Source organism: Bactrocera neohumeralis, unplaced genomic scaffold (genome assembly GCF_024586455.1).
Source record: "Bactrocera neohumeralis isolate Rockhampton unplaced genomic scaffold, APGP_CSIRO_Bneo_wtdbg2-racon-allhic-juicebox.fasta_v2 ctg3376, whole genome shotgun sequence".
In the NCBI taxonomy this organism is placed as follows: Eukaryota; Metazoa; Arthropoda; class Insecta; order Diptera; family Tephritidae; genus Bactrocera; species Bactrocera neohumeralis.
The window spans coordinates 456-13,008 of NW_026090703.1; the positions used below are offsets into that span (position 1 = coordinate 456).

General features: G+C 30.9%; 1 pseudogene; it reads right to left on the bottom strand.

The window, feature by feature from the left end:
- Nucleotides 1-1,662: 1,662 nt before the first annotated feature.
- LOC126766977 (52 kDa repressor of the inhibitor of the protein kinase-like) lies at nt 1,663-3,472 on the bottom strand (annotated as a pseudogene).
- Nucleotides 3,473-12,553: the final 9,081 nt, after the last annotated feature.

Genomic DNA, 12,553 nt, shown 5'->3' on the forward strand with positions numbered 1-12,553 from the left:
CTATTAAGCATGGCTACTGTGAATTGGCGCACCTTCTGCATACATTTTTAACAAAAAACAAACTGTAACAAATCTTTACAATTCAAATAGAAATAATCTATATATATAAAAAGAAGTTACATTTCCTTGGTAATCTTATAACTCAAGAACCGCCGAATCGATTGACACAAAAATTTTAGAGTTCGTTCCTATCTATAAGGAGGTGGTTTGTGTGAAGTTTGTTTGGAATCGGTGCAGCCGTTCCTGAGTTTGATATTTTTTGTGAGTAAATACACTGTACCAAAATAAAGTATTTTCAATACGATTTATCAATTTTACATCGTGCTCTCATTGCGTACAGAATATTAATTTGCTGTCATTGGAATTCAGTTGACAGTTTTCTTATGTGCTTTGAGTTCTTTTATATCTTGCTCTCATTTTGAACAAACATACTTTTGGTGAGTGTTAACCATGTGTTTCTTTTTTAATTGTATTTTAATTGCTTCATTTTTATATATATAGTTCAATTGCCAAGCGTTACTTAATTTTCACAATTTTAATTTGATATCGGTGAGTGTTTTCTTTATTTGCACAATTGAGGTTATGTCCAGTGTGAGTGTATGTGAATTCATATTTCCACGCACACACATTGAAGTTTGAATTAAATGTATAATTTTTTCTAGAAATAATTTTCAATGTATTGCTTTTACATTCAATTAGTCATACACTGTACTGAAAGAATGCCACGTTCAAGACGACCAAACATTGGCAGACGTTCACGTCAATCAAATGCTACAGCGTTAAATCGATGATCACAAAGTGAAGAAGATCGTGTTCGACGAAATGAAATGGAAACACAACGACACAGACGGAGAACTCACTTGGATAAGAGTGAAGCACCAAGAAACCGTCGTGGGCGTACGTCCATTTATGATATACGTCAAATGGAACACGCGGCTTTCAATTACGATGCCACCATTGATTACAGCATGTATGCCTACATTGGCCAGATGAATATAGAATGTACATATACATTGCAAAGCATTTAAATTCATAATCGAAACGCCTGGCATGTGTTGTGCTGGTGGGAAAGTCAAATTACCGGTGCTAGAACTTCCGCCAGAACCTTTGCATTCATTGGTTTTTGGTAATTCGCCAACGTCAAAGCATTTCCTCTTAAATATTCAAAAATACAATTCATGCTTTCAAATGACATCTTTTGGAGCTACAAATATCATAAAAGATGGATTTATGCCGACGTTTAAGGTGATTTCTTCGTGTGGAATTAGCAATATCATTTTTAATTTATGTGCCGTCCCTGTGTTCGATGTTTTTAGAAATTAAGATCCGTTATCATCTATATATATTTCTCGACCGTTACCGATTCAAGGTCAATTATACCATAAGGCTGGGTCTTTGCTACCATTCCCAGATGATGATCATAAATTTTTGCAAATATATTTCATTGATGGTGAGAATCGTGAATTAAATAAGCGCTGTGCAATTTCGACGAATACGAGAAGATCAATCGTGAATGAATTGCAAACATTTTTTCATCAACACAATGATTTGGTGAAATTGTTTAAAGTGGCACTCGAACGGATGCCCTCCGATGGCCACAAAATCATAATAAAAGCCGATAAACAGTGGCGAACGCAGGAAAAAAATTTGTGGGGGGTTTTAGGTAAAAAGACAATGTTTCATTATTTTATTCACAAATTGAAGTCTAATCGTCTTTTATTTTGGGCCATAACATTTAAAATCTCTTCCTCCGTCACGTCTATATCTCTATGGATATTCAAGAGAGCCATTCCGTTCAGGCGTGCTTCTCCAGTTTTATTTCTTAAATATGTTTTGAGCCTGCGAAGTGAGGAAAACGAGCGTTCACTTGAAGCGACAGATATAGGGATTGTTGCTCCAATCTTTAAAAAACGATGCACTGTTTTGAAAATTTTTGCATCGCAACAATTCAACGCGTCTAAAAATGTTTTGGATCTCTTTGATTGATTTAACCAGTTCCTGTCAATATTATCAAAATTTTAGTTAGAGAATATAATCTGAAGAAAAGATTTTTAACCTTTTCCACATTCTAAATTCAGCAACGAAATCATCGGGATCTTCTACATCAGCGGACCATTGCTTTTCTAAAACACGAACAGTCTCCTGCATCTCAATAACGTCCAGATTTACGCATTTATTTGGCAAAATGTTTTCAATTTTGGAAAGCAGCTCTCGATGTTTTAAAAATCGTTCATTGATTTGGTCCAAAAAATGATCTAAAAACGGTATGTAAATTGATCTGCGGTAATATTCTTCCGGTTCGCCTTCATAATTGTCGCGATTAGTTTGCCGTTTCGCCAAACGCGGAATTTTGATTTCTAAATCTAATTCTGCGGCTATTGTTTTAACTTATAAAAAAATTAGTTTAAACGATTGTTCAGAATCCTTACGCATTTCACTAATTTCAGCATACAAATTATTTGCATAAGCAACGCAGCTGCTCAAATCACAATCTATTTGCTGCAAACATAGGCTTATGTGTTTTGATAATGCAAAAATTGGCTTTAGTATCGCCATAGCAATCACAAATTGAGGTGATTGGATTGCAGTCAATAAAGCATGTGGCTTTGATAAATCACTTCTTAAATTTTCAATATCAAGCTCTTCCAACGCAGTACAGATCAATGGGAATAAATCGTTAAATAAAGAAATAGATTCTAAATGCTCCACCCAACGTGTTTCGCAGAATTTAAGTAACCTCACTTGCTTTGAGTTTGGAAAGGATTCAAGAATAAGATTTTTGAGCAGTGTGCCTGCTTTAGTTGACATCCGAAAAAGATTTACGGTCTCTTTCATGGAACCAATACAATTTCTTATAGCAGGTATTTTGCAAGTCGTTGCGATGGCTAAATTTAAGCTGTGATTAGCACAGTGCACATAAAGAGCCGCTGGATATAAATTTTGGATGACACTAGCACAACCTTTGACATGTCCACTCATCGACCGCGCTCCGTCATAACCTTTAGAAAGAAAAAGTATAATTTAATTGTCCCAAAAATAGAAGAGTTGAAAACTCACCTTGACCCTTATTGTGCAAAACTAAGTTTAAGTTCTTTTAATTTATCAATTAGCACATTCGCAAGACCGCTGCCAGTTGTATCCTCAACAGGAACAAAACATAAAAGTCCTCTCTCAGTTTTTCCTCATTCTCAAAACGATCAACATACCGTATACAAATTGAAAATTGCTCAATGCCACTAACATCCGTGGTTTCATCAGCAATTATTGCAAAGCATTGAGATTTATTAATACGGTTAATAATTTTTTTTTGTATTATTTGTCCTGCTATTTCAATAATTTCATTTTGGATGCGCCAACTGAAATAATTAGCATTACGTGCTGCAGTTTGAACATGTTTTTTTAAATTTTCGTCGCCACTATCTATTGCTAAACGCAAAAGAGCCCTGAAGTTCCCGTCATTTTCAGCAGGCATTTCTAAAGAAAGATTTCCTTCGTCACGATGGCCTCTTAACGCAAGCCCTTGCCTCCCGCAGATAAGCAAAACACGGATTATAGGATGTAATTTTGCTCGATTTTCAAGCTGTTGCTTTTTGCGGCCATGATCAATTTCTGTTAATATATTGTTTCTTTTATTTTCAAAAATCAGCTTGAAATTGGCTGCGTCTTCCACTGCTCTGCGGTGATAATCCTTCTGCTGATGTTCTTTGCATTTCTCAAGTGCTTTTTTCCAAGTTTTAAACGCAGTTTGAACAAAAGCATTTGCCTTTTGTTGACTACCATTTCCAACGTTTTTCCGAACAAAAGCAACGCAATATAGACAGTAGGCACCATCTTGTCTAGGCGAATATACTAGCCATGGAAAAGACTTCAGCCACGACAACTGAAATTTTAAGTTTCGATCACCAGACGACGGAAAAATAAATGATAAATGAGGCTGCCACACATTCGTTAAAAGCTCATATGTCTGCTTTTCGTCAATTTTTTTGCAAAAATTAACGATATCGTTTGCAAACTCCTAAAATTAACGTGATATTTGTACATAGGTAAACGAAATATTTTTTTTATTGAAAATAAAAGTAAACACTTACTGCCACTCGGGTGACCTTAGGTGCAGCGTTTTCTTCATTAATTATAACGGGAGAATCACTTACGCATTTTAAAACACTACTTTGAAAATATTTTTTAATCGAATTTTCACTCATTTTTACAACTTAGTACTTTCTTCAACGACCACTTTGTAATGACGCCAATTACTGTGTAGTACACATTGTGTACAATAAGCAAATACATTTCATTGACGCTACTGCGTTAACGGTACATTAACAGTCAAAAATTCGTTTGTGAGGGAGAATCGACAGTTAAGAGAGAAATCAGAGAGCTTTTTCATCTCTGCTTACTGATGCTCAAAAGAGTTACAATGATTAATACGAATGCAAAATATAAGGAAAATACAAAAACGGCACAAGAACAAAACACACGTACCCACATTATTCATTTGTTCTATTCTCATTCACGCTCTAATCATTAGTGACAAGTGTTGCCGCGAGCTAAAAAAATTAAGTATATGTTGCCAAGCAAAATAAGTATCAAAAAGTATCAAAAGCACAACCGTTGTTTTAAAAATTTTCATTTGAAAAACAAATAATAAGTAAAGTTGTGTATCTAATTCAGACCAGTTTTTTCTGGTCGTTTTTATTAAAAATATAGACATTTTAGTTAAGACACTCAAGTATTTTTTTGCAAATAGCATAATTTTTTTTAATTTAAATTTATTTCACAACAGTTTGCTCATGGAACGAAAACTGAAAGTCATAATAAATGAGTTTTTATTTTTCCTGTATTATGATTAACAATAAACTCTAAAAAAAATAATAGAAACCTTATTTGTGACTTTTCAGTTCAGAACTAATTTTCAAAAGAAGTCCCTTTTCGCCTCACACTTCCCCTTCAATCTAAAAATCCAGTTCAGCAGCCACAGAGTTATAAGGCAAACTCATTACTTTGAAGCAAATTAAAAAAATGTCTCTGTCCAGTTTATATTTTTCTGGGTTTTTTAATTGGCCTACATTCCCACAACTTTTTAATACTATCCAGATACAATAGCTCTTTTTTTAGTTTAACATTTTCATAGTTTCAAAAACTTAAATTCTATCAGCAGAAAAGTATCAAAATAGGCCGTTTGTGAACAAAAAGGTATCAAATCACAAAATTTAGAAAAAAAAGTACCAACAAAGATACAATTGTATCAAAACGGCAACGCTGTTAGTGACTAATGTATTCATTTATTTTACATATTCATACATCGTCGGCAGAAAGATTGCTTTGAAAACAACAAATTACAATTTTTCAAATGACTATGTAGAATTAAATTCTATTATTTAAAAATTCAATTACTTTGGGGGGGGTTTTAACCCCCCAAACCCCCCCCCCCCCCCCTGGGTTCGCCTCTGCCGATAAAACACCAATTGGGGAGCACACCAGACGATTCAATGCACCAACGATTGATGAAGTAGCCATTGTTGTGGTTGGCGAACAGTTTCAGTCACGAGACATTGTTTTGTATCGTAGAAATGAGAATTTACAACGTATTTCAGAACTCCATCGCTGTTATGATGCATTGCAATACCCCATTTTTTTTTGGAGAGGGGGCGATGGCTATCACATCGACATACCAATGATAAATCCAACAACTGGTACATATACATTTTATTTTGTTTAACACGTTCGCGTTCATTTGAATTTAGCGGCTTTAGGTGGCTGCCAGATAATCACTTAATTTTTCCATACAAAATTGAAGAGCGGGAATTCTCGCTTTTTTTCTACAGGTTAATTTTTTTAAATAGTCTGAACAAATTAGGGAATTCCCGCCATTACCACATGAATTTCCTATGCGCTTTTGTCGGGATTTTCCGCATTTCGTTTTATTGAAACTTCCCCTCAACAAACCCCAAATGACTGGCACGTTAACCTTGAATGGGGATTCCCCAAATTAAATTTGTTTGAATTGCGGTTGGCCTGTTAGGGATGGTAGTTCACGACTTTACCAACACTAAAAATGTGAAGTGATAAGAAGTGAACCATTTTTGACGGTAGAAAAGCCTATCAATAGCTATTCAAATAGCGCGGGAATTCCCGCAATTGTTTCCTTGAGGAAACACCGATGACAGAATTCCCACCATTTTTTGAAATGGTGCTAAATATGATTTATAAATCATTTTCATTCGCTAATTAATTTTTGCAATACAGGTCAGAATCCTTAAAAATCACGATGGTTTTATTCGTACCGATTGATGATTCGCCCTCAGAAACAAATTTTATTTTGCGATGCAATCAACTTTCGCATCAATATATCATCGATATGTACGCCAAAATTGAAAGTGAGCGATTAAATTTCATCCGTTACAATCAAGCCCGATTAAGATCAGAGGAATACATATATTTGCGTGACGCAATAATCAATGATGTAAATGTAAAATTTTACCATAATCATATGTTGGTAGCCCACGTCATATGCATGAACATGTACGAAATTATGGACGACCGGATCTATTCATAACATTTACGTGCAACCCGAAGTGGGTCGATGTGTCTGATTGTTTACTTGATGGTCAGGTGCCAAAAGATCGGCATGACATAACTGCCCGTGTATTCCAACAAAATTGAAAAAATTAATGGATCCCCAGTTGTCAAACTCTGTTTTGAAAGGGGTCAATAATGGTAAAAATTACCTGCCATTTTTGATTTTAAACAAAATAACCCATATTGATTATCTTTCATTGAAATTCCGAAAAAACTGCCTTTTTTCGAAGGGCCCAAAAAATTGTTTCGGTTTTTGGGGTGATATTAACAAACTTTTTTGAGATTGAAAAATTTCAAATTTTCCCCAAAATTGTTGCAAACAATTAAAGAGTGATATATCGTACCCTAGTCGACGACCAAAAAAGGGAAAAATAAATTTTAAATTAAAAAAAAGTTTAAATGATAACTTTGGGGATGGTTTTTCAGATGCTTAAAAATGCCGTCACAAAATTTAAAAATTGAATTTTAAAAAATCAATCAAATATTTTTAAAATAGGGAATAGACACTATCTTTTTTAGTCCCAAAATAAAAGGAAATTTTCAAAAATCCTTTTATTAAAAAAAAAAAAATTTTGGGCGTATTTTATCTTTCAAATTTGCAGCATCCGGTTTTTAAAATTTTTAGCATTTTAAAAGACCAAGTGTTTAAAATCAAAAAAGCCAACAAAGATGAGAGCCACCGAATTCTAACCCCTTTATTTCCAATAAACTATAATTTTCCCGACTTTTATTCATTCTCACTATTTCCCGGAATGAAAAACAAAATTTAACATCCAAACAAGGCCCCTTTTTTTATCCATATTTGGTGTTTGGGACCTTTTTTCATTACCACTTTTTAAATTTTTTTCTCGAAGGGGCTTGGACCCCAACTTTAATTTTTTCGAACTTTCTGGTAATTTCCCAAATACTAAAATTAACCTTTGCGGGAAAATCATTGGGATCACGTTGGATGCACCCCTTTTTCACTTTTCAAACCTTTTTTGGATCATAATATCAACAGTTTTATAAACCACTTTTTGGAAAAAAAATTTCTGGTAAATTTTTTTTCAAACCACATGTTCTGATCCGCATTGCGCGAATTGGGAAATTATAAAACCGATAATGATCGAAGTCCCCGGGGGGCAAAAAGGCATTGGGAAATTAGTTACCCACCAAAATTTTAATAAATTTATTTAACGGAAAACGCGAACCCTGATCGTAATTGGTGGCCAAAAAATAATCCCTATTAATGGAAAATTTGGGTTTTCACGTTACCCCAAATTTTCAATAAAATTTTATCATCAAAAAACCATTGATCGGTTTTTAAATATTTAAAATTTATAACCATTTAGATGGAAAGTTTGAAAAATTTTTCAATGTTTAAATCAATTCCAATCAGGAAAAATTTCAAAATTAAACGTATAAACCTTTGATCCCGTATGAAGAGAAAGAAAATTTATCCGGTTGAATTTTAAATTTTTTAAAACCCCAATTTAAAAAATTTGTTTAAAAATTTTCACTTATTCTTCAAATCTTAATGCCCGAAACTTTGTAATGGGGGGACTTTTATGAAGAAAAAGATGCAAATTTATTAAAAATAATTTTTCCCAAAAAAAAGGTAAATTAAAATGCCCAAAACCCCTTAAACAAAGGTGATTTTAATTTAAATCTTAATTTTTTCCCCATTTTTAGACCGTCAAAAACTCGGAAATCAGGGGGTTTTGGGGTTTTAAATTTAAATTTTCCCAAAAAATATCTTGCCAATTTGAACAAAATTTTTTTTATTCAAAACCCAAAATAAAAAAAAAGGTTATTTTATTAAAATTCATTTTTTTCTTTTTTTATTTTTTAAAAATCCTTTTTTTAAAATAATTTTTTGGGGAAGCGCCCGGGGTGTAAAAATATTTAAAAAACTTCCTCAACAATTTGGCGACGTAAAAAATTTTTCTTTTTTAAAAAGACAGCTAAAACAGGGGTTAATTATTTTGGTGACATTCCGAAATATCTGGGGTTTGGTCTCACATATTTTTTAAACCTTTTAATTTTCTGCGTGTATTTGGTTGTGCCGGGGCACTAAGGGAAGTATATCAGTTCTTCCCAAATTTTTTCAAGAGAAGAATACCCTAATGAGTTATTTTATCCAAAAATTTCAGCTTATTGTTTTCATATAAGGTGTTGGGTTTTTTCAGGGTGCATAATAATAAAAAAGCGGGGGAAGAAGTCATAAATTTTAGATCAGTTAAATTTAAAGAAACCCACAATTTTTTAAATTTATAATTAAAAAAAATGTTATGTAAAAAATACAAAATATAAACGGCCCCATGTATATTTAGGGTTTAAAAAAAATTTTAAAAAATGAAAAAAATTGAAAAAAATCAAAAAAAAGATTAAAAAAATGAAAAAAACTTCCCCCCCATAAAGACTTAAACCCATTTTTAGGTAAAGTTTTTAATTTAATAATTTTCAAAATTTTTTTTATTACGGGAATAATAAAAAATGGGGCAGAAAATTTGAACAATTTAAAAAAATTTATTGAAAAAAAAAAAAACAAAAAATTTAAAAAAAATTTTATGGAAAAAATTTCTTTTAATTTTGATTTTTTAAAATTTTCCTCATAAAAAATAAGGGATTTTTTTTCTAAACCCTTTCCCAAACCACATGAACAACCTCTTAAAAACCCTCAAATTGGGTTTGGTTTCTTTTTAGCGTTTCTTTTTTAAAAAAAACATTTATTTGTTTGTATGAGAAACAAAGAATTTTTAGTGGGTTTTTCCCAAAAATTTTGAATGTTTTTTGGAAAAAACCCTCCCTTTTTTCAACAAACATTTTAAAACAAAAATTTAAATTAATTTAGAGGTTTATTTTTAAATTTAAAAACATTTTTGGGTTCATTTTTTTGTACATTTAAAGATTTAATACACCCCAGAAAAATTATCCGGACACCTTTGATATGGGAAAAAATAAACTGGGAAAATTTTTTTATCAAAATAATTTAATAATTAACTAAAAATACAAAATAATATAAAAAGTTTTATTTAGTATTTTAATTTTTAAAAATTTCCCTAAATTTTTTACCTTAAACTTTAAACAAATTTTTCCCGAAAAAAAAAATTTAATAAAAAAATTAAAAAATTTTGGGAAATTTTTAAATTAATAAAAAATTTAAAATTTTTTGAAAAATTTAAATCCCAAATAACTGGGGGGATAACCCAGTTTTGGGGCCTTTGGAAACGGGTTTTCATTTTTTGGTCCAATTTGGCTTATTTTGGTTTTTTAATTTTTATTGTCCCTGATCCAAAATTTTTTAAACACTTTTTGGGGGTTATGGGGGGGTTTGGGGCCCAGAAACCCCAAATGCTGGGTGGGGTTAAGGTCTGGAGATTAGGTAGGCAATTTTGGTTTTTTTTTTATAAACCAAAGCTTTTCATTGTAAAATTTGGCTTTTGGAAACCTGCCTTTTAAACCAAAAATCCCAAGCAACCCAAATGCCGGCACTATTTTTCCCTTTAAATTTCTTTTTAAAATGCTTAAAAGCCCAATTTATTGAACTTTTTTTTTGATGCCAAAAACAAAATTATTTGTCGGAATAAAACGTTCCTAAAATCCCCGAAATTTTGTTTAAAGTTTTTTTAAAAAAAAGTTCCGTTCACTTCCGGGGAAAAAAAGGGGCCCCATTAAAAGTGCAAAACCTTATCCTTTTCTTCAAAATTGTCGATAAAAAATTTTTTTGGGGATCCTTTTCAAAAAAAGTTTTTTAATTTTTTTCCCAATTTTCGAAATAAGGGGGGAGGATTTGTTTTGACTGATCCAATATTGTTCGTTTTTTCGAACGGCCAATATACTTGGGGCCCCACCAGAACGTTTGTTACACAATCGAGTTAAAATTTTTTTTGAAGCTTGACGACATACAAAAAAATGAGGTCTTCCTTTTTTTTCCCCTTTTCTAAGATTTCCCCTTTTTGTTTAAAAATAATTTTTTTCCCAGGCTTTTCTTTAATTTTGGGTTTCAAAATTTTTCCAAAAAAAAATTTAATAATTTTAAAGTGAACTGTTAAAAGTGAGATCAATTATACACAAAATTTTTGACAATAAATGTTTTCCCAAATTAAAAATGAAACCCCCTTTATGTGCAATATTTTTTTTAATTTAATGATTTTTTTTTTTTTCTAATTTTTTTTAATGTTATGCAAAAAAACTATAAAAAGAAAAAAAAAAACTTTTTTTTATAATTTTAAATAATAGAGGGATTGTTGTTTTTAAGATTGCAGATTGCAAAATAATTTTCCAAATATAAAAAAGGCACCATTTTAAAACAGTGAATATGAATGGCTAATTCGGTCAATTTTTGCGAATGACATTTTGGGCGGCTAGGAAATTGGTTTACCTTCGGGAATAATTTTTAACAAAAAAAAATTTGAAAAAACCCCAATTTTAAAAGAAATAAAAAAACTATTTAAAACTTCCCTTCCTCAACAAGGACGCCCGGAATTTTTTAGTAAAAGAAAAAGAAAAAGGGTTTAAATTATTTTTTTTGCGTCCCGAAACGCAAATATAAAATGGGTTTTGGCCCTATTGGTTGGGGGTTTGGAACCGGTTATTTTAATTCTTGAACCGGGGAAGGTTTTGCAAAAAAAATACCCCAATGGGGATTTGATCAAAAATTTTTTCATTATTTTTTTATATCGGGGAAAAGGTTTAATTTTTTCCGGCGAGGGTTAAAAAAAAATGCTTTGGGTATAAAAATCAAAAGTTAAGATCAGTTAACTTTAAAGACCACACTCCCCGAAAAAGTTTTAAAATTGTTTTATTTAAAAAAAGCCCCTTATGTAAATAAAAAAATAAACATAATAAATTATTAAGATTTTTTCCAAATAAAAAAATCAATAAAAAAACTTTAAAAAATAAAATTAAGAATGAAAAATTTTTCCCCAAGATATAATTTTTTTTATTTGTTTCCCCTTGGGAAAGGAATGACAAATTTTTTTTTGGGGTAACTTTGATGTTTCCAAATCAAAAACCTTTGTTTTTTTTTTTTCCAAATTTTTCAAAAATTATTTTCATCTAATATTGAAATTATTTTTTTTTAAAAATATTATTTTTTTTTTATTATTTTTTTTTTTATTTTATTATTTGGGATTTTGGGTTTAGGATTTTTTTTCCCCATTTTTTTTTTTTTTATTTTTTTAAAAATTTTCCTGGTTTTTAAAGGCTTTTTTTCCCAAGATAAATTTTTTAAATACATACAAATTTTCTTTTTTAGGTTTTTATTTTTTTGAAAAATTTTAAAAAATTAAATCGTTGGGGAAAATGTTTTTTTCCCCTTTTTTAAATTTTTTCCATAAATTATTTTCCCGATTTTAAAATAATATTTTTTGAATTTATTTAAAAATTTAAATTTCCCAAAATTATATTATTATTATATATTTTATCAATTTCATAAAAACGTTTCATATTCCCAAAATAGATTAATAATTTGAAAATATTTTATATTTAAATTTTTTAATTTTGGTTCTTACCCTCTTTTAAGAGTAAATGTTTTTTTTATTATAAATTAGTTCTAATTTTTAAAATGAACTGGTTAATTTTTTACAAAAAAAATTTAAAAGATTTGCCCGGTTTTAATCTGGTTTTTTTAATGTACCAGTTACCCGGGTGTTTGTTGGGAGTTCGTGGGCTAAATTTGGTTGGGTTTTTTTCCCCGAAAGGGGGTTTTTTTGGCACCAAATTTGAACACCCGAAACAACCCCCGAGACCCTTTAAAATATATATATAAAGACCAAAAATTAAAAATTTTTAAATGACGTTTAAAAAAGGTCCCCTTTGTTTTGTCCGTTTCCGTCTTCTGTATATAAAAGAACCCAAATCCTTTTTTTTTAAGATATCTTTTTTTGAAATTTTTTCAAACGGGGGATTTTCTGTTCGGGGCTGCTGATTTTTTTGGGAACGGGATATCGGGCCACTATAAAAACGCCGTTCAAACGAAAGGGGAAAAACA